The 22619-nt window shown below is 45.4% G+C and overlaps 1 pseudogene; it reads left to right on the plus strand.

Annotated features, from left to right (window-relative positions):
• The first annotated feature begins 10019 nt into the window (after positions 1 to 10019).
• Positions 10020 to 17296, plus strand: LOC138798919 (zinc finger protein 84-like; annotated as a pseudogene).
• The last annotated feature ends 5323 nt before the right edge of the window (positions 17297 to 22619 follow it).

The following is a 22619-nucleotide window of genomic DNA, read 5'->3' on the forward strand; positions in this document are numbered from 1 at the left end:
GTGGTGTTACAGGTAGAGAATACAACGTCCTGTGTGGTGTTACAGGTAGAGAATACAGCGTGCTGTGTGGTGCTACAGGTAGAGAATACAGGGTGCTGTGTGGTGTTACAGGTAGAGAATACAGCGTGCTGTGTGGTGTTACAGGTAGAGAATACAGCATGCTGTAAGGTGTTACAAATAGAGAATACACTGCTGTGTGGTGTTACAGGTAGAGAATACAGCGTCCTGTGAGGTGTTACAGGTAGAGAATACAGCGTGCCGTGGGGTTTTACAGATAGAGAATACAGCGTGCTATGTGGTGTTACAGGTAGAGAATACAGGGTGCTGTGTGGTGTTACAGGTAGAGAATATAGGGTGCTGTGTGGTGTTACAGTTAGAGAATACAGTGTGATGTTACAGGTAGAGAATACAGGGTGCTGTGTAGTGTTACTGGTAGAGAATACAGTGTGATGTTACAGGTAGAGAATACAGGGTGCTGTGTGGTGTTACAAGTAGAGAATACAGAGTGATGTGTGGTGTTACAGGTAGAGAATACAGCACTGTGTGGTATTTTAGGTAGAGAATAGAGGTGTTACAGGTAGAGAATACAGCGTGCTGTGTGACGTTACAGGTAGAGAATACAGTGTGCTGTGTGGTGTTACAGGTAGAGAATACAGCGTGCTATGTGGTGTTACAGGTAGAGAATACAGCGTGCTGTGTGGTGTTACAGGTAGAGAATACACTGTGCTGTGTGGTGTTACAGGCAGAGAATACAGTGTGCTGTGTGGTGTTACAGGTAGAGAATACAGTGTGCTGTGTGGTGTTACAGGTAGAGAATAAAGTGTGCTGTGTGGTGTTACAGGTAGAGACTACAGCGGGCTGTGTGGTGTTAAAGGTAGAGAATACAGTGTGCTGTGTGGTGTTACAGGTAGAGACTACAGCGGGCTGTGTGGTGTTACAGGTAGAGAATACAGCGTGCTGTGTGGTGTTAAAGGTAGAGAATACAGGGTGCTGTGTGGTGTTACAGGTAGAGAATACAGCATGCTGTGTGGTGTTACAGGTAGAGAATACAATGTGCTGTATGGTGTTACAGGTAGAGAATACAGCGTGCTGTGTGGTGCTACAGGTAGAGAATACAGAGTGCTGTGTGGTGTTACAGGTAGAGAATACAGTGTGCTGTGTGGTGCTACAGGTAGAAAATAAAGCGTGCCGTGGGGTGTTACAGATAGAGAATACAGGGTGCTGTGAGATGTTACAGGTAGAGAATACAGTGTGCTATGTGGTGTTACAGGTAGAGAATACACTGCTGTGTGGTGTTACAGGTAGAGAACACAGGGTGCTGTGTGGTGTTACAGGTACAGAATACAGTGTGCTGTGAGGTGTTACAGGTAGAGAATACAGCGTGCTGTAAGGTGTTACAGATAGAGAATACACTGCTGTGTGGTGTTACCGGTAGAGAATACAGTGCTGTGTGGTGTTACAGGTAGAGAATACAGCGTCCTGTGTGGTGTTACAGGTAGAGAATACAGCGTGCTGTGTGGTGTTACAGGTAGAGAATACAGCGTGCTGTGTGGTGTTACAGGTAGAGAATACAGGGTGCTGTGTGGTGTTACAGGTAGAGAATACAGTGTGCTGTGTGGTGTTACAGGTAGAGAATACAGCGTGCTGTGTGGTGTTACAGGTAGAGAATACAGCGTGCCGTGGGGTTTTACAGATAGAGAATACAGGGTGCTGTGAGATGTTACAGGTAGAGAATACAGTGTGCTATGTGGTGTTACAGGTAGAGAATACAGCGTGCTGTGTGGTGTTACAGGGAGAGAATACAGCATGCTGTGTGGTGTTACAGGTAGAGAATACAGCGTGCTGTGTGGTGTTACAGGTAGAGAATATAGGGTGCTGTGTGGTGTTACAGTTAGAGAATACAGCGTGCTGTGTGGTGTTACAGGGAGAGAATACAGCATGCTGTGTGGTGTTACAGGTAGAGAATACAGCGTGCTGTGTGATGTTACAGGTAGAGAATACAGGGTGCTGTGTGGTGTTACTGGTAGAGAAGACAGTGTGATGTTACAGGTAGAGAATACAGGGTGATGTGTGGTGTTACAGGTAGAGAATACAGCACTGTGTGGTATTTTAGGTAGAGAATAGAGGTGTTACAGGTAGAGAATACAGCGTGCTGTGTGATGTTACAGGTAGAGAATACAGCGTGCTGTGTGGTGTTACAGGTAGAGAATACAGCGTGCTGTGTGGTGTTACAGGTAGAGAATACACTGTGCTGTGTGGTGTTACAGGCAGAGAATACAGTGTGCTGTGTGGTGTTACAGGTAGAGACTACAGCGGGCTGTGTGGTGTTACAGGTAGAGAATACAGCGTGCTGTGTGGTGTTAAAGGTAGAGAATACAGGGTGCTGTGTGGTGTTACAGGTAGAGAATACAGCATGCTGTGTGGTGTTACAGGTAGAGAATACAATGTGCTGTGTGGTGTTACAGGTAGAGAATACAGCGTGCTGTGTGGTGCTACAGGTAGAGAATACAGAGTGCTGTGTGGTGTTACAGGTAGAGAATACAGTGTGCTGTGTGGTGCTACAGGTAGAAAATAAAGCGTGCCGTGGGGTGTTACAGATAGAGAATACAGGGTGCTGTGAGATGTTACAGGTAGAGAATACAGTGTGCTATGTGGTGTTACAGGTAGAGAATACACTGCTGTGTGGTGTTACAGGTAGAGAACACAGGGTGCTGTGTGGTGTTACAGGTACAGAATACAGTGTGCTGTGTGGTGTTACAGGTAGAGAATACAGTGCTGTGTGGTGTTACAGGTAGATAATACAGCGTCCTGTGTGGTGTTACAGGTAGAGAATACAGCGTGCTGTTTGGTGTTACAGATAGAGAATACACTGCTGTGTGGTGTTACAGGTAGAGAATACAGCGTGCTGTGTGGTGTTACAGGTAGAGAATACAGCGTGCTGTGTGGTGTTACAGGTAGAGAATACAGCGTGCTGTGGGGTGTTACAGATAGAGAATACAGGGTGCTGTGAGATGTTATAGGTAGAGAATACAGTGTGCTATGTGGTGTTACAGGTAGAGAATACAGTGCTGTGTGGTGTTACAGGTAGAGAATACAGCGTGCTGTGTGGTGTTACAGGTAGAGAATACAGCGTGCTGTTTGGTGTTACAGATAGAGAATACACTGCTGTGTGGTGTTACAGGTAGAGAATACAGCGTGCTGTGTGGTGTTACAGGTAGAGAATACAGCGTCCTGTGTGGTGTTACAGGTAGAGAATACAGTGTGCTGTGTGGTGTTACAGGTAGAGAATACAGCGTGCTGTGTGGTGTTACAGGTAGAGAATACAGCGTGCTGTGTAATGTTACAGGTAGAGAATACAGTGTGCTGTGTGGTGTTACAGGTAGAGAATACAGTGTGCTGTGTGGTGCTACAGGTAGAGAATACAGTGTGCTGTGTGGTGCTACAGGTAGAGAATACAGCGTGCTGTGTGGTGTTACAGGTAGATAATACAGCGTGCTGTGTGGTGTTACAGGTAGAGAATACAGCGTGTTGTGTGGTGTTACAGGTAGAGAATACAGCGTGCTGTGTGGTGTTACAGGTAGAGAATAAAGCGTGCTGTGTGGTGTTACAGGTAGAGAATACGGCGTGCTGTGTGCTGCTACAGGTAGAGAATACAGAGTGCTGTGTGGTGCTACAGGTAGAGAATAAAGCGAGCTGTGTGGTGTTACAGGTAGAGAATACAGTGCTGTGTGGTGTTACAGGTAGATAATACAGCGTCCTGTGTGGTGTTACAGGTAGAGAATACAGCGTGCTGTTTGGTGTTACAGATAGAGAATACACTGCTGTGTGGTGTTACAGGTAGAGAATACAGCGTGCTGTGTGGTGTTACAGGTAGAGAATACAGCGTGCTGTGTGGTGTTACAGGTAGAGAATACAGCGTGCTGTGGGGTGTTACAGATAGAGAATACAGGGTGCTGTGAGATGTTATAGGTAGAGAATACAGTGTGCTATGTGGTGTTACAGGTAGAGAATACAGTGCTGTGTGGTGTTACAGGTAGAGAATACAGCGTGCTGTGTGGTGTTACAGGTAGAGAATACAGCGTGCTGTTTGGTGTTACAGATAGAGAATACACTGCTGTGTGGTGTTACAGGTAGAGAATACAGCGTGCTGTGTGGTGTTACAGGTAGAGAATACAGCGTCCTGTGTGGTGTTACAGGTAGAGAATACAGTGTGCTGTGTGGTGTTACAGGTAGAGAATACAGTGTGCTGTGTGGTGTTACAGGTAGAGAATACAGCGTGCTGTGTAATGTTACAGGTAGAGAATACAGTGTGCTGTGTGGTGTTACAGGTAGAGAATACAGTGTGCTGTGTGGTGCTACAGGTAGAGAATACAGTGTGCTGTGTGGTGCTACAGGTAGAGAATACAGCGTGCTGTGTGGTGTTACAGGTAGATAATACAGCGTGCTGTGTGGTGTTACAGGTAGAGAATACAGCGTGTTGTGTGGTGTTACAGGTAGAGAATACAGCGTGCTGTGTGGTGTTACAGGTAGAGAATAAAGCGTGCTGTGTGGTGTTACAGGTAGAGAATACGGCGTGCTGTGTGCTGCTACAGGTAGAGAATACAGAGTGCTGTGTGGTGCTACAGGTAGAGAATAAAGCGAGCTGTGTGGTGTTACAGGTAGAGAATACAGTGTGCTGTGTGGTGTTACAGGTAGAGAATAAAGCGAGCTGTGTGGTGTTACAGGTAGAGAATACAGTGCTGTGTGGGTGGGAACACAATGAAATGACAGAGTACTGCAATTAATTTAGTAACACAATGAAACTGCAATGTGTGAACACAGCCTAGATATTCTGCAAGTTTAGGGCGGGGAATGGGCAGGGTGGGGGACTGTGATGAACAGCTGAGGGAAAGCAATGCACTCTGGAACCTGTATATATCTGCTCAATCAGGAAGTATAACCACACAATTCAGAACAAGGAACTGGACTTATTACTTCAGCTATGTGCACAGACGTTTTCTAAGGTTGCATTCACACTCTCCGTGTTCCGCGGGCGTGGAATGCCTGTAACGGACTTCTCCCCCGTCTGGGCAGCATCTGTGATAAGATGCTACGAGCAGGGGAACTGTAGAGATATGTGCGGCTCTATCATTACAGCGTGGCTGCGGTGCATGTCTGTACAGTTCCCTCCCTACCAGCATCTTATCATAGATGCTGCCCAGGCAGGGGGAGAACTCCGTTACAGGCGGAACACGTAACAAGTGAAGTGCAGCTTGAAGTCTGACTGCTACCTCAAGTCACTGATCACATGGTTGTGACATCACAAAGGTCCTTTAGTAGCTCAGTCTGCAGCTTCAATCCCTCTACCCATATGACTGATCACATGATCATGACATCATCAAAGGTTCTTTTGCTTTTCCACCAATATAACCTAGAGTGACTCCTCCCACCCATGTGACTGATCACATGATCACATCATCCTCAAGAGGTCCTTTAACCTATTTCGAGCTGGCAATTACAGATAATTTACTGGTCAGGATATTCATGACTTGTATTTGTTGTTATTTATGTTGTTATTGTCATCATGGTTCACCATTATATACTGCTTATAGCTATAGAGTATATGTGTTTATTATCTAAAATGTGTGTGTGTGTATCTATCTATCTATCTATCTATCTATCTATCTATCTATCTATCTATCTATCTATCTCCCTCCATAAATAGATGCAGTTGGCAGAGGAGGAAGCTCAGTGTATACAGGTATACAGCTGCCAGTGACGCGTGTGTGTGGCAGATTACAAAGGTTGCTTGGTGATTCTTAACCCCTTCCCTCCCGGGCTAATTTTAATTTTTGCGTTTTAATTTTTTCCTCCTCATGCTTGCATTTTTTAACCTTCAGACCCACACAAGCCCCTATTTTTTGCACCACTAATTGTACTTTGCAATGCAAGACTTAATTTTTGCCTAAAATATGCTACAAAACCAGAAAAAGAAAATTATATGCGCAGTTAAATTGAAAATAAAACGCAATATTTTTTATTTGGGGAGGTTTTGTGTTTACGCTATGTGCCCTATGGTAAAACTGACTTGTTATCTATGTTCCTTAAGTCGGTACGATTACAACGATACGTAACTTGTATAATTTTTATTTTATTTGATGGCTTTTAAAAAATTAATATCTTTTTTAAAAAAGTAAATGTTCCTTAAGGGTGCGTTCACACCTACAGGATCTGCAGCAGATCCGCAGCAGATTTGATGGTGCAGATTTGATGCTGTGTTCAGTTATTTAAATGAAATCTGCTGTGGATCACACTTACCGGCTCCGCAGCCAATCTTCTGCTGCGGATCCGCAGCTGATCTTCTGCTGCGGATCCGCAGCAGATTTAATTTAAATGACTGAACACAGGATGAAATCTGCACCATCAAATCTGCTGCAGTTCTGCTTCGGATCCTGTAGGTGTGAACGCACCCTTAAATCGCTCTATTTCCATCCTTATAACACTTTTATCCTTTGGTCTATGGGGCTGGGTGAGGTGTTGTTTTTTGTGCCATGATCTTTACTTTCTATTGGTACCTTGATTGCGCATAAGCAACTTTTTGATCGCTTTTTATTACAATTTTTCTGGATTTGATGTGACCAAAAATGCGCAATTTTGCACTTTGGGATTTTTTGCGCTTACGTCGTTAACCGTGCAAGATCAGGAATGTGATAAATAATATTTTGGGCGATTATGCACGTGACGATAGCAAACATGTTTATTTATTTATTTTTATTTATAAAATGGGAATAGGGGGTGATTCAAACTTTTATTAGGGTAGGGGTCTTTTTATTAATAATACAACTTTTTTTTTCCCCACATATACTAGAAACCCCCCTGGGGGACCTCTAGTATAAGCACACTGATCTCTCATTGAGATCTATGCTGTATAGTTATACTGCATAGATCGATGAGATCCGTGTTCTATTGCTTTTGGCTGCTGCAGCTAAAAGCAATAGAATGCCGATCCAGGATCAGCGCCATTACAGCGCAGACCCCGGCCGGCCCCAGAATCAGGGATCGCCCCTCCGTGGGCGATTTCCCCACTAGACCACCAGGTATGGGCTGCAGTAAGTCTTCAGATGCAGCTGTCAACTTTGACAGCTGCATCTGAAGACTTAATTAGCAGGCACGGCGATCGGACCGTGCCCGCTAATAGCCCCGGTCCCGAACTACAATGAACTCCCCCACCCGCGCAAGGACATACAGTTACGCCCTCGTGCGGGAAGGGGTTAAAAATCTTAAGTCTTCCCATCCTTATCAGCTGCTGTATGTCCTGCAGGAAATGTTTTCTTTTCAGTTTGACACAGTGCTCTCTGACATCTCTGTCTGAGACTCCTATTGTCTAGAGCAGCAGGGGTTTTCGATTTGCTGCTGCTCTGCACAGTTCCTGACATGGACATAGGTGGCAGCAGAGAGCTTCGTGTCAGGCTGGAAAGAATACACCACTTCCTGCAGGACATACAGCAGCTGATAAGTATGGGAAGACTTGAGATTTTTACATAGAAGTAAATTACAAATCTCTATAACTTTCTGAAACCAGTTGATTTGAAGAAAAAAAAAAATAAGATTTTCACTGTATAACCCCTTTAATGGCTTGGAACATTACAAAATAAAGGAATCACTGTGGCCAGCTATTGGCTATGATCACATATATTGTATTGAGTGACCAGCAAAAACCAAGGTGGGAAAAAGGGGTATCTGAAAGGAGATAAACTTATTTTTATTTATTTTACAATGTTCTTAGACATTAAAAACCATGATGGACAAGCCCTCTAAATATATCACACACAAAAGAAACTCTCACTAGGGAAGGCTGTTTCGGGGAGATTTGGTGTATGAGAGATTGCTCCTAGTTCTTTTACAAATTATAATTAGAGGAAATAGATAACACTTAGAAGAACCCTATAATCTTATATGAAATATTTGACTTGCTCTTCCTTTCCTTTCTGGTACTTTAAGCAAGAGAATAAGTAGGTTCCTTACCGACCTACTAAGGATGGAGAAGGAAAGAAAGGAGACGACTGAGAGGATATTAAAACTCACTATAGAGATCATCTACCTGCTGACCGGAGAGGTGAGGGGGTCTGGGAAGAATGTCACGTAATGAAATGTACTTCTTAATAAGATGGAGGCAATGTATAAAGTGACATCAGTATCTCTCCATGTACAGGATTACATAGTAGTGAAGAAGGTACCTGATGAGGAGGAAGCATATAGCGGAGAGCAGCTTCCTATTACTGAGACTCTACTGCATTCACTGACACAGAAGGGAAACTGCTATCAGGATATCATGGCACTCGTCGACAAGATCACTGAGCTGCTGACCGGAGAGGTGAGCGGGGATAGGGGAGGAGATGATGGTGGCAATCATTACAGGAACCTTGTGTGTGACAGCAGGAAAACCTTATATCAAATTATAAATTTTTACAGTTTTTAGTTGAGATGTACAAGAATAAATATAGCAGAGGTGACAGTGTATGCAGGAAAGACAAACTGTAGCTTTTTTTTTTAAGGAACTTGTAATGTTTATAATTCAGTCAATCAGGCAGGCAACATTTATTAGAGCAGGAGATGATGTATTGCCCGTAAAAGTTATACAAATCACCAATATTCACTTATTAGGGGAAATGCCTATAAAATGCTTTTTTCCCTGCACTTACTACTGCATCAAGGCTTCACTTCCTGGATAACATGGTGATGTCACTTCCTGGATAAAATGGTGATGTCACGACCCGACTCCCAGAGCTGTGTGGGCTGTGGCTGCTGGAGAGGATGATGGCAGGGGGATGCTCCCTGCAGTGCCCTGTGTCCCTCAGTGTCCCTCTGCCATCATCCTCTCCAGCAGCCACAGCCCACACAGCTCTGGGAGTCGGGTCGTGACATCACCATTTTATCCAGGAAGTGACATCACCATGTTATCCAGGAAGTGAAGCCTTGACGCAGTAGTAAGTGCAGTGAAAAAGCACTTTATAAGCATTTCCTGTAATAGGTGTATATTGGGGATTTGTATAACTTTTGGAGGGCAATACAATGTTTAAATAAAATTTTCGCCGGACTTCTCCTTTCAAGGAGAACTCTGGCCAAATCTAAAAATCTGGTGCAGGCAGCGAGTGGGGGGAACATAATAAAGAATCTATACGTACCTGCCCCTGTGCCCCCGCAGTGCATCGTCACCGATCTGACAGCCGCCTGACCTCCTGCAGCTCCAGATCCTGCTTTGTCACATCCCGACTCAGAAATGCCCACTCAGCCAGTCAATGACTGGGGTGGGTGGGATGGATGTTCTTCCCCCACCCCCTGCCTGCACCAGATTTTTAGATTTGGACGGAGTTCCCCTTTAATTCTTGAATCATTCTTCCCTTTACAAAATATAACATGCATGTATAAATGTTGTATGTGTACATCATGGTAGGGACTCAGAACTGTGCCTGCACCATCATTGGCAGCTGCTTTCTGCCCTTTTAACTTCTTTGATGTTTTTGTCCATGTTGCTTGAAGTATTTGAGGGGTTAAAGGGGTATTCCCCCCAAGAGCTAAAAAAATTAAATGCCTCCAAACCTAGCTGTTCTTACTCACCAAGTCCCCATGAGTATTTTGAGCCATCTCCTGACTTTCTAGCTGCTGCCGTTCCCAAGTTATACATTTTTCTAAAAGATGGTCTATATCCAAGATAGGAAACTACATTTCCCATCATGCAATGCTTCTGTCTGATGATGATGATGTAGCAGAGAGGCGATGGCGATGTAGCAGAGCTGAGATGGCAATGTAGCAGAGCGGAGATGGCGATGTAGCAGAGCTGAGATGGCGATGTAGCAGAGCTAAGATGGCGATGTAGCAGAGCTGAGATGACGATGTAGCAGAGCGGGGATGGCGATGTAGTAGAGCTGAGATGGCGATGTAGCAGAGTGGGGATGGCGATGTAGCAGAGCTGAGATGGCGATGTAGCAGAGCGGGGATGGAGATGTAGCAGAGCTGAGATGGCGATGTAGCAGGCGGGGATGGCGATGTTACAGAACAGGGGCACGGGCGGACATCGGGACACCTGGGGGAGGCTGCACAGAAAGGAGCGCCGCTGGCGGCCACTGGGTGAGCCGCCCGGTGTGGGGGCGTTAACAGACTGAGGGTAGGCTCCGTAGCGCTGCGGGGGGGCCACGTGGGGGTGGATGGGGGGGTATTCTGCACGCGGGCGGCCACCGGGTAAGCTCGGTTAGCTCGGGGGCACAGACTGTGGGTACGCTCCTGGTGGGGGGGGATACATATTGCTGGTGAGCTCCAGGGCGAGGGGGAGCACACAGTGGGGTGAGATCAGGGGGGTTGGGTGAATAAGGTTACACAGTGAGGGGGGGTTGCTGTCAGAGACGCATACAGAGATCAGCTGCAGGTGTCAGTGTCCTCCCTCACTTCAGTGTGCTGGGTTAGACGCGCTAACCCACCCCATTGAAGAGACTAAGGACACGTGATGCCGTCTCGGAGGGTCGGGGCCAGGAGCAGGGAGCGTGTCGGGTTGGACTGAGATCTGATGATTCTATGCAATCCGTGGGGGTGAACGCATCTAGATAACAGCAAAACTAAGCAGAATCCATAATAACTTGATATTGGAAAGATGGAAAGCTACGGGTGGGCAACGTATTAATGCAAAAATAATTTTTGGGGGAATACCCCTTTAAAAAGAGAAGGGGCCTTCCAGCTTTCAGTATATTAAGAAAGAAACTGAATGATAACAACCCATTTCTGTCCTATGTAAGGCGCAAATTGTTATTCTCTTTTTTATAATCTAAAAAAACTGCAGCTATGCAATCAGCTATTTGCCAATTACACTACGGAAAAGTCATTTAGTTATTTCTTGTTTGTATCACTCTATTTATCAGGTACCTGTGCGGTGTGAGGATGTGACTATATATTTCTCCATAGAGGAGTGGGAGTATTTAAAAAGACACAAGAATCAGTATGAGGACATTATTATAAAGAATCATCAGGAGACTCTAATATTTTCAGGTAAGAGGATCCCTTCCTTGTCCTTAAAGGGGTACTCTAACAAACAAAAATTTCTTTCAAATCAAGTGGTGCCAGAAAGTTATATAGATTTGTATTCTACTTCTATTTAAAAATCTCAAGTCTTCCCGTACTTATAAGCTACTGTATGTCCTGGAGGAAGTGGTGTTTTCTTTCCAATCTGACACAGTTCTCTCTGCTGCCACCTCTGTCCATGTCAGGAAGTGTCCAAAGCAATAGCAAATTCCTATAGGAAACCGTTCCTGCTTTGGTCAGTTCCTGTCACGGACGTGTCAGACTGGAAAGAAAATGCTGATTCCTGCAGGACATACAGCAGCTGATAAGTACTGGAAGACTCGAGATTTTTAAATAGAAGTGAATTACAAATCTGTATAACTTTCTGACACAAGTTGATATGAAAGATTTTTTTCCCACTGGAGTACCCCTTTAACTGTAAAGAAATAGAAGAAGAAACACATAAATAAAAAAAGAGGTTTATGCTAGGCACTAAGCGTTCCAGTTGGAATGCGTGCGGCAATCAGATGACCCCCTTCAAAACTGTCCAGAACCTTGATAGAAATTTCCACCTGCTTTACTTTAGTACTTGAGAAAAAAAAATCACAAAATATACTGTAAACTTTTGCATGGTTTTAGTCATTTTAATCTAAAATGTTAGCATTAGCTGCTGATCAATCGAGGCCATTGTATTCCGTCACTATGTGCGTCTCTTCAACAGATGAATCCAGTAAGAAAGAAACCACAAAGAGATATTCAAGTCTTCTATATTCTGAGGACTATCCAGAGGAAAATCAGAATATCCCACAGAATTATCAGGTAGATGGAATTAGTAAATCTTGTATACGATCGTGTTTAGTCCAGTGCCATTTTTACCACTAGGCACCTGTGGTCTGGTGCCTAGGGCAGCACTTTTCAGGGGGGCAGCACTAGGGAGAAGGGGAAGGGAAACAACTTTTTTTTGTTTTGATTTTTTTTTAATCTCCTACCTCCCGTTCAGACTTCCCAGTAAATCTGGTGTCTTTTTGAAGGAGAAGGGGGCAGGGTATGGTGGAATTCTTCAGGTCTGGTATGGTCGTGTATGGAGGTATTGGTCAGGTATGGTATGGCGGTGTTATCCAGTCACATTATGGAGGTATTGGTCAGGTATGGTATGGCGGTGTTATCCAGTCACATTATGGAGGTATTGGTCAGGTCTGGTGTGGCGGTGGTAAATGTGATTGAAGGAATTCTCACCACATTGGTGGGTGATAGCTCCAGCCGACAATATGCAGATGGCTTTAATCATTGATTCACTGCGGAAATTTGTTTATGTTTTAAGCAGTCAAAAAACATGAAAAACGCAATTCCGAAACCACTCTCATCCATGCTCCCCAAGATGGGGCGTCTTCAGGTTTAGTGCCTAGGGCAGCAGCAGCTCTAAATACGGCCCTGGTTTAGTCCCTGCGATTTTAAACTGTATCAAGAGGATGGGGTCGCACCTCTGGTACACGGACCTTAGTCTCACCTGGTGACGTAGCTTCTGGCTACTACATGGTCCCTTGGTCTTTATAACGGTGAAGTTCCCAATGAAACATTTATGCCATATTCTGAGGATATGCTATACATGTTTGAAAGTGAAATATCCCTTCCAAGGGTTGTACGTGGATCACATGAGTATTTCTCACCTCACTGATCCCATGCTGGTACCCTGTTTCTGATCCCATGATCCCATGCTGGTACCGAGCTTCTGTACCCTGTTAAAGCTTTGTTAAACACATGGATAACCTCCTTAACATGTAATATGTCCACGCAGGTTCTGCCATCATAAGCTTAATACTGTCATTACTAGTAAGTGGTACAATTTAGGAATTTTAAATATTAGTATAATGGTATTGTATTATGTTCTTGCACTTATGTGTTCTAATTTACATTTATGAGTTAAAGCGTACCTGTCATTTCAAACAAGTTTGCTGAATTCAATAGTACAAACACTTATAAGAAACTCTGTAATAGGTTTTATTAGGCAAAAAAGCTTCCTTCAGTACTCACAAGCTGCCTCCCCCCCATAATCCTTATCTGTGCATTATCAGACAAAGTTGTCTACATTACAGAAAAGCAAAGTGAAGATAGGTTTGCTGTCTCTATTATATAACCTATGGAGGGGGAGGGGCCTAGGGGGATGAGTGAGAAGGAAGAGGAGAGAACCAGCCCTGCAACACAGACCAACAAACTCTTATTCTACTGTCTATTTGTTGTGAATAAGGTAACAAATCTGAATGATATGAAAGTTGAAGACATAGAGGAAGACGAGACATATGTGACAGTAGCCGAGCTGTGTAAGGAGGAGGAAATTCCTACAGATATCAGCACCGGTGAGTGGTCACCACTAAAGGGATATTTTGTCATTTAAATGAGAAATACGGTTTAATGGTAATTACTAGAGATGAGCAAATCTACAGTAGGAACAAAATGAAATACTTTGTTCCTGTCTGTATTCTGCTCATCAGGCTGCAGGCATTGAAGCCTGCTCTGCTCCCTGCCGCTCCTCCCCAGGTGCTGGGAAAAGATGGATCTAGTTCCAGGAAAAATGTTTCCCAGGACTGGACCCATCTTTTCCCAGCACCCGGGAAGGAGCGGAGCAGACTTCAATGCCTGCAGCCTGATGAGCAAAATACAGATAGGAACGAAGCACTTCACTTCCTTCCTACTGTAGATTCACTCATCTCTAGTCACTACACACAAACTCATTGGCTCCTTTCTCTATGCAGCAAGAATGGGCTTGGCTTTAACATCAGCCCAAGTGGATAGCAGACTACAGTTTCCTTCCTGCCTTGTTGCAGACTTTTCTCCTCCTGTATTTCCTTGTCTGCTGGAGAACAAGTCTCCACCCTATTGTACATTTTAAACTATGCTCCCTTACTGCTGAACCTCACGTTATAAGCTATGAATTTAAAGCACCACTATCAGCAGGTTCTTCCCAGAGAACCTGCTGATATGCCGCAGTAGCTGGGTCCCCCAGGAGCAGATTGCTTTTAGTAAGGTTCCTCTGCTCCCCCGCACTGTTTAGTAAATTGCTAATTGCTCTTATGCAAAATCCTTGCTTAAGAGCATTTGGGGAGTTGCTGGCAGTCTCCGAGCACTGCTGAGCACCGCTGCATCCCGCCCACTATGCTGTGCGGCGCCGCCGCAGGGAAGCTAAAAGCCCACCCCCTCCATTGCCGCTCACTATGCTTATGCATAGTGGGCGGCCCTGAGCGACCCCCTCCGACCGCCGAACCCGCCCCATCAATCACCGCTCACTATGCTTATGCATAGTGGGCAGCCCTGAGCGACCCCCTCCAACCGCCAAGCCCGCCCCTTCCATTGCCGCTCAGCTGACAGCCGATCAGGAGCCCAGGAAAGTATGCTGTTCATAGTCACAGTTTGCAGAAAGCAGCAGTGTGATTGGCGCTGGGAGCCTGGGCTGAGGTGGATGGTAAAGCTCAGCCCAGGCTCCCAGCGTCGATCACACTGCTGCTATCTGCAAACTGTGGCAATGAGCAGCATACTTTCCTGGGCTCCTGATTGGCTGTCAGCTGAGCGGCGATGGAGGGGGCGGGCTGGACGGACAGAGGGGGTCGCTCAGGGCCGAGCACTATGCATAAGCATAGTGAGAGGCAATGGAGGGGGTGGGCGGTGAGGGTCGCTCAAGGCCGCCCACTATGCATAAGCATAGTGAGCAGCAATGGAGGGGGCGGGTTGGGCGGGCGGGACAGCTTCCCTGCGGCGGCGCTGTCCAGCATAGTGGGCGGGACGTGGCGGTGCTCGGAGCCTGCCAGCAGCGCCCCAAATGCTCTTAAGCAAGGAATTTGCATAAGAGCGATTAGCAATTGACTAAACAGTGCGGGGAAGCAGAGGAACCTTACTAACAGCAATCTGCTCCTGGGGGACCCAGCTACTGCGGCATATCAGCAGGTTCTCTGGGAAGAACCTGCTGATAGTGCCGCTTCAATGTGAGCGATTATGTAGGAACATACTGTAAAGATTTACCTTGCAATGGTTAAGTAGTAGAGATGAGCGAACCGGGTTCGAGTCGATCCGATCCGATCCCGAACATTCGGCATTTGATTAGCAGTGGCTGCTGAACTTGGATAAAGCTCTAAGGTTGTCTGGAAAATGTGGATGCAGCCAATGACTATATCCATGATTTCCACATAGCCTTAGGGCTTTATCCAAGTTCAGCAGCCACCGCTAATCCAATGCAGAACGTTCGGGTTCGGATGGACTCGAGCATGCTCCAGGTTCGCTCATGTCTATTAAGTAGTCAAGTTCAGGTTTTGAATACTGGACTATCACTTCAAGTAAAGAAATTAGGTCACATATATGGGGTTCAGTAGCCCCATAGAGAGAGAATGTGGACCTGAAAGCCATATTCATGTCTACAATGTGACAAATGTTTAGGAAATCACTTCTTATATACAGGGGAGAAGCCAGTTTCATGTTCTTAATGTGGAAAATATTTTACCCAGAAATCAGTTCTTGTATTACATCAGCAAACTCACACAGAGGAGAAGCCATATTCATGCTCTGATTGTGGGAAATGTTTTACAAGAAAATAGTTTCTTACCGAACATCAGAAAACTCACACAGGGGAGAAGTCGTCTTCATGTCCAAAATGTGGAAAATGTTTTAGCCAAAAGTCTGATGTTGTTAATCATCAGGTGATTCATACAAGAGAGAAGCCTTTTTAATGCTCAGAATGTGGCAAATGTTATACCCATAGATTAAGTCTTGTTTAGCTTAAGAAACAATGCCATTTCAATATTCAGACTGTAGTAAATGTTCTACCTCAGATGTAGTGCTCTGGGCAAATCGATTTGATTTAAAAAAAGGGTGGGAGGTGGCAACAACGGCTGTGATTAATTCAAAACTTTCGTTGTGTGAACATTCCCTTAGCAGCCGTCTATTTAAAGAGACTGGCGCCTTCCACCGATATTATTACTTAGTGGGAACATAGCCTAAAGTTGTATTTTAGTGCATATTTTGACATTCGATAGGAAGCTTCATGTATGTTTTACAATAGATGAAATTGTTTCTATAACCCACAGATGACTGCACCAACAACCTTGTGGGAAATAACCTTTTATCTCCGGATTACGAAGTAACATATAACAAGATCGCAGAAGACAATCGTGAAGAACATCCCAGAGCATTTCTCACCACAAATATACCCTCAGACCATCACAGCAGAGATCCTGGTATTCACAAAGATCCTACATCTACTCAGTTACAGATTGTCATACAAAGTACAGAAGATCAAGGACATAAAGTATTTTCATGTTCCGAATGTGGGAAATATTTTACAAAGAAATCTTCTCTAGTCATGCATGAAAAAATTCACAGAGGTGAGAGGCCATTTTCATGTTCAGAATGTGGCAAATGTTTTACAAAGAAATCTAACCTCTCTGCGCATGAAAGAATTCACACAGGAGAGAAGCCATTCTCATGTTCAGAATGTGGGAAACATTTTAAAAGGAAATCTATTCTTTCTGTTCACGAAAGAATTCACACAGATGTAAGGCCATTTTCATGTTCTGAATGTGGGAAACAGTTTAAAAGGAAATCTAGTCTTCATGCCCATGAAAAAATTCACAGAGATGAGAGACCATTTTCATGTACAGAATGTGGGAAATGTTTTCGCCAGAAACAAGATCTCATTGTTCACCAAAGAAGGCACAGAGGGGAGAAGCCATTTTCATGTTCCGAATGCGAGAGAGGTTTTCAACAGAGATCAGAGCTAGTTATACATCAAAGAATTCACACAGGGGAGAAGCCATATTTTTGTTCAGAGTGTGGGAGGCATTTTGCACAGAAATCAGCTCTTCTTAGACATAGGAAAATTCACACAGGGGAAAATCAATTTTCAAGTTCTGAATGCAGGAAACCTTTTACGCAAGAACTAGATCTTTTTACACCTCATAAAATTCACACAGAGGAGAAACCATTTTCATGTTCTGAGTGTGGAAAATACTTCACACGGAAATCAAGTCTTATTAAACATCTGAGAACTCACACAGGGGAGAAGCTTTTTCCCTGTGCAGAATGTGGTAAATGTTTTAGCCAGAAGCATGATCTTGTTAATCATCAGGTAATCCATACTGGGGAGAAGCCATTTTTATGTTCAGAATGTGGACAATGTTTTAACCATAGATCTGCTGTAGCTCGGCATAAAAAACAAATCCATTTTAAAGTTCAGACTATAGAAAATGTTTTACCTCAGATGGAGTACTCCAGGGAAATAAATTGAATAAAAAGTCCTGATGGCATTTCTTTTTCTGACAAAATATTTTCCACCTAAGGGTCTGTTAGATCCCTCACCAAATTGAAACATTAGTTTGGTGGGGTGGGGGTAAAAAGCTTCAAAGAAGGACAGTGGCCCTGGCTTGCCAGCGCTGTCCTATGCGTGTGTACCACTTAAAGCGAATGTATCTAATGGTAAATTTGCTTCAAAGAGGTACTCCGGGCTGGGGTTATTTTCAGTGTATGGCTGGGGAGGGGGTGGATATAGAAGCCGCTGGTGACTTACCTCCCTGGTTCCCGGATTGCGCTGCCCTGTTCTCCGGTCAGGCTGACCCTTCCTTGTCTGAGCTGCGGCTTGAGAAGTGACGTCATAAGGCAGCTCAGCCATTCAGCGGCCGAGGTGTGACGTCACGTCTCAAGCCGCAGCTCGGACCAGGAAGCGGCAGCCAGAGAACAGGGCAGCGCGATCCGGGACCTGGCGCTGGAACCGGGGTGGTAAGTGACCAAGGGCCTCTATATCCACCCCCTTTCCTGGCCATACAATAAAAATAACCCCAGCCTGGAGTACCCCTTTAAGCTTACCAATGAACAGTTTCATGCTTCAACTTGTCACTGGTATTCAACCATTGTTATTGGCCGCACATCTCTTGTTTACACAGGGAAAAGTGCGGCCCGTAACAATACATTTTATTGCCCCAGATCTAGCAGGCGTTTTCCCGCCCAATTCCTTCCAGTTCTACAGCACCACTCGGATCCAGCAGGCGCCCATGTGACCTCTTCAGCTTCAGCTCTGCAGCTCAGGAGGATGGAAGTCAGGGTCTCCAGTGCATCTCTATGAGAGCGATCTCATATAGATGCATTGGAGACCCTGACTTCCCTCCATCAATAGACCTGTAGAAAGAAGATGGGTCAGAAGAGCCGTGACATCACCGCCAGCGGGATGTGTGCAGCGCTGTAGGACACTGATCGAGATTGGTAAGTATATGTGCCACCCTGCAGCGGGGGAAGAATAAAAAAAAAGCTGGACACATCACATGGCACGATAATAAGGGGGAAGCGAGTTTCCCACTTGTTCCCTGCTCGCTGCCTGTGCTATTACATGCACAGCGGGAGGGGCGGGCCATTGAAGTCAGCAGTCTGCTAACAGTGTGTGGCTGTACTTCCTGATTAAACAGTTGCTCAGTACTACAGGTTCCAGAATGAAATGCTTTCCCTCAGCTGTTCATCACAGTCCTCCACCCTGCCCATTCCCCCCCAAATCTGTTGCAGAACATCTAAGCTGTGTTCACACATTGCAGTTTTTTATTGTGTTACTGAATTATTTGCAGTACTTTATAATTTTATTGTGTTCCCACTCACACAGCACACTGTATTCTCTACCTGTAACACCACACAGCACGCTGTATTCTCTACCTGTAACACCACACAGCACACTGTATTCTCTACCTGTAACACCACACAGCACACTGTATTCTCTACCTGTAACACCACACAGCACACTGTATTCTCTACCTGTAACACCACACAGCACGCTGTATTCTCTACCTGTAACACCACACAGCACATTGTATTCTCTAACTGTAACACCACACAGCACATTGTATTCTCTACCTGTAACACCACACAGCACACTGTATTCTCTACCTGTAACACCACACAGCATGCTGTATTCTCTACCTGTAACACCACACAGCAAGCTGTATTTTCTATCTGTAACACCACACAGCACGCTGTATTCTCTAACACTGATATTGGAATAAAGTAAAGAACTTTTTGAATTAAATTTTTTTTTCTTCTTATCTCCACACACATATTATGATCAAGCATCTTTTATCTTTGAAGTTCAGCCCCACAATAAGGACTTTATCTGATATTATCTTACATGGGATATACTGTTTATGCTGCGTTTTTCCCATAAGAAATCATAGAAATGCAGACAATTGGTTCCACACCCCAAAAATAATGATTTACTATTCTGAACAACATGTAAAACAAATGAAACATACAGAAACAGCAGAATATGTGATATTATAAGTTACTATACAGTAATGGAGAGGATGGGAAACACAAGGACTGACAGAGACTGCAGAGAGCATGAAGCAGGACATATGTGGGCACATACATGCAGCACTCTCTGTCCAGGGAGAGAGGGGTTACAGCTATGAAGAGATTGCCTCCACAGTCCTGTCCCCTGATCCAAGCCCTAGCCTGAAGTAGATCTGCTATGATTTGGAAGGTAAGGGAGACTTTCTGGGTCAGAGTACAGTGCTATAGACCCTGCTATGCAGGCCATGCCTCTGCTCCACTCGCGCTCTTAACCAGTACAGGAGCTCTTAACCTCTTAAGGACCCATGTCGTACCGGTACGTCATGGATCACTGTCACTTAAGGACCCATGACGTACCGGTACGCGGGTCCTTTAAGAGGGCGCCACGGACCGGCCGCATGCGATCGGGAGAGATGGCCTGCAGAAATACACTGCAGGCCATCTCTCCCTGTCGGCACGGGGGGTTATTAACCCCCCCCCCCATGCCGACGATCGCCGCTATTGGCTTATCAGTTCAGATCAGCCAATAGCGGCGATCGTCCGAGGACGGCACCGACCGCCATACTGTAAAAAGTAATGGTGGCCAGGTGCCACCGGCCCGATCGCCGTGAATGGCCGGCCGCTATCGGCTGGCCGTTCACGGCGATCAAAGTCCCCAAAAGTTATAAATACCTGCTCTGGACCCCACAGCTAGGTAGCTGAGGGGTCCAGAGCAGGTATTCGTACATTACTCACCTGTCCCGGGGTCCTGATCGGCGTCTTCCGGGTTCGCGGCGTCCTCGTGTTCTCGTTCGGGTCTTCGGCTTCTTCTGTGACGTCACGTTCGGCTATTTTCGGCTCCAGCGTCGGGTTTTTGGGATTTTCCGCTCTGCTGCCCTCTAGCAGCTGATATGTGTAATACACTTATTAGCAGCTACAGGGATGTTCAGTATGTAATAAAGTTTTTTAGTTTTTTTTTCAAATTTTTTTTTTCTATTTTCTGCACCCTATTGCCGCTGAGTGTTGATCAGCATCGCACGAAAGTGCACTGCTAATCAGCAACTCCTCCTTTTTGGCGTAGGGTGTTTTTTTTCTATATCCTACTGCCACGGTCTGCTGATAAGTGCCGCACATAAGTGCGGCATTTATCAGCAACACCATTTTTGGCATAGTTTTTTTTTTTATATACTTACTGTAAAAAAACACGTAAAAAACACTACATTACACCACACTACATTGAATAAAGTTTGACACTACACCACTACATACCCCATATACCAATCTCCATATAAAAGTGGCCCCCGGCGTGTTTTCGGCGTCAGAGGAATACGTTATTATTGCCTCCGACACCGAAACAGCCAGTGAGGATAAATGGGGGGATCCTTCGTTCCTCCATTCATCCTCATCCTCCAATGACGTATCTGGGGGTAGCATAGCGTACGCTGCCACCCGGACACGTCTTTTCCGCCAGTACCGTCCCAATAAGTGATGACGGTATGGCATAAAATTCTACTAACTCTGTGAGCGTACCTCAGGGTACACTTACAGATTTAGGGTACGTGCACACTGCGGAATGGCGAAGGATAACTCTTTGTGCATTCCGCAGCTGGCACCCACCGGCGGACTGATGCGGGCGCGTGTCTCCGCCCGTGTCATAGACTCCATGTTATGCATGGGTGGATTCCATCGTCCGTCCAAAAAATGAATACGTGGGACAGAGAGCGGAATCCGCCCGTGCATAGAATGGAGTCTATGACACGGACGGAGACGCGCGCCTGCATCAGTCAGCCAGCGGGTGCCAACTGCGGAATGCACGAAGGGTTATCCTTCGCCATTCCGCAGTGTGCACGTACCCTTAGAATGTATGAAGGAAGGGACACCTGAATGCAGCCCCCAGATGCCCCCTCCCCCCCCATCCTCGGAACAAGTGGGAAGATCGTCCGGGAACTGATCTTCCCACTGCTGGATAAAGGTTACCACCTGTACGGGGATAACTTTTATACCAGCACCCCCTCTTCCGGTCCCTCGCTGCCTGAGCTACTGTAGCTTGCGGCGCGATACAAAAATATCAGAAGCAGTAATAGAGCCCTAATATTTAGCAGCCATGGAGCGGACCCCGTATCGCACCAGGACAACATTTTCCAGGTGACGTCCCCCACACTGGAGAACGGGAGACCCCAGAAGAAGTGCAGAGTGTGGCGTAACAGGGGGATCAGGAAGGACGCCATTTTCCAGTGTGACACCTGTCCTGATCGCCCCGGCCTCTGCAAACTGGATCGCTTCAAGGCGTACCACACGTCATTGGGGTTCTACATTATCTAAATTCTGTCCCTTATTCCTATTTCAGGGGTCACGTTGATCCAGGGATTATTCTGATCGCCATTATGGAGTCGGGAAGGAATTTTTCCCAGTGATGAGGCTACTGTCGTCTGCCTCACGAGGGGTTTTTGCCTTCCTCTGGATCAACACAGGTTGAATTTGATGGACACCTGTCATTTTCAACCTTATAAACTAATAATTGGCCTAATACCCCCAAATAAATTAGAATTGTCCCTTTTCCCCAGCTTAGTAGGTATGGCCACCATTCCCATTAGAGGAGGCCATGATGCAATTACAAAGCCTCTGTGCTGCCAGGGCAGTAGAAACCCCCCACAAGTAACCCCATTCTGGAAATTACACCCCATAAGGAATCTAACAATCTATTTTTTATTTTCACGGCACATGTTCTACACATGTGCCCGTCACCAGTGGGGTCCATATGCTCACTGCACTCCTCGTTAGATTCCTTATGGGGTGTAATTTCCAGAATGGGGTCACTTGTCGGGGGTTTCTACTGACCTGGCAGCACAGGAGCTTTGTAATTGCGACATGGCCTCCATCCTCCATTCCAGCCTCTAAATGGCGCTCTGTCCCTTTGGTGGCTTGCCCTGTGCCCATATGGCACATTATGTCCACATGTGGGGTATTTTCGTACTCAGGGGAAATTACCCTACACGTTTTGCGTTTATTTTCTTTTTTAACCCCTTGTGGAAATGGAAAAAAATCAAGGCTAGACCAACATTTAGTGTAATTTTTTTTTAAATTTTTACTTTAAATCATTAATCTTGTCATGATTTTTTCATTTTCACAAGGGGCTAAAAGGTAAAAAAAACACTAAATGTGTAGCGCAATTTCTCCTTACTACGGAAATACCCCACATGTGGACATAAAGCGCCATGCGGACGCAGGGTAAGCCTCCAAAGGGAAGGAGCGCCATTTGGTTTTTTGAGGCTGGATTTGGCTGGATTGGATTTCGAGGGGCCATG

This window comes from Dendropsophus ebraccatus, chromosome 8, assembly GCF_027789765.1.
Source record: "Dendropsophus ebraccatus isolate aDenEbr1 chromosome 8, aDenEbr1.pat, whole genome shotgun sequence".
In the NCBI taxonomy this organism is placed as follows: domain Eukaryota; kingdom Metazoa; phylum Chordata; class Amphibia; order Anura; family Hylidae; genus Dendropsophus; species Dendropsophus ebraccatus.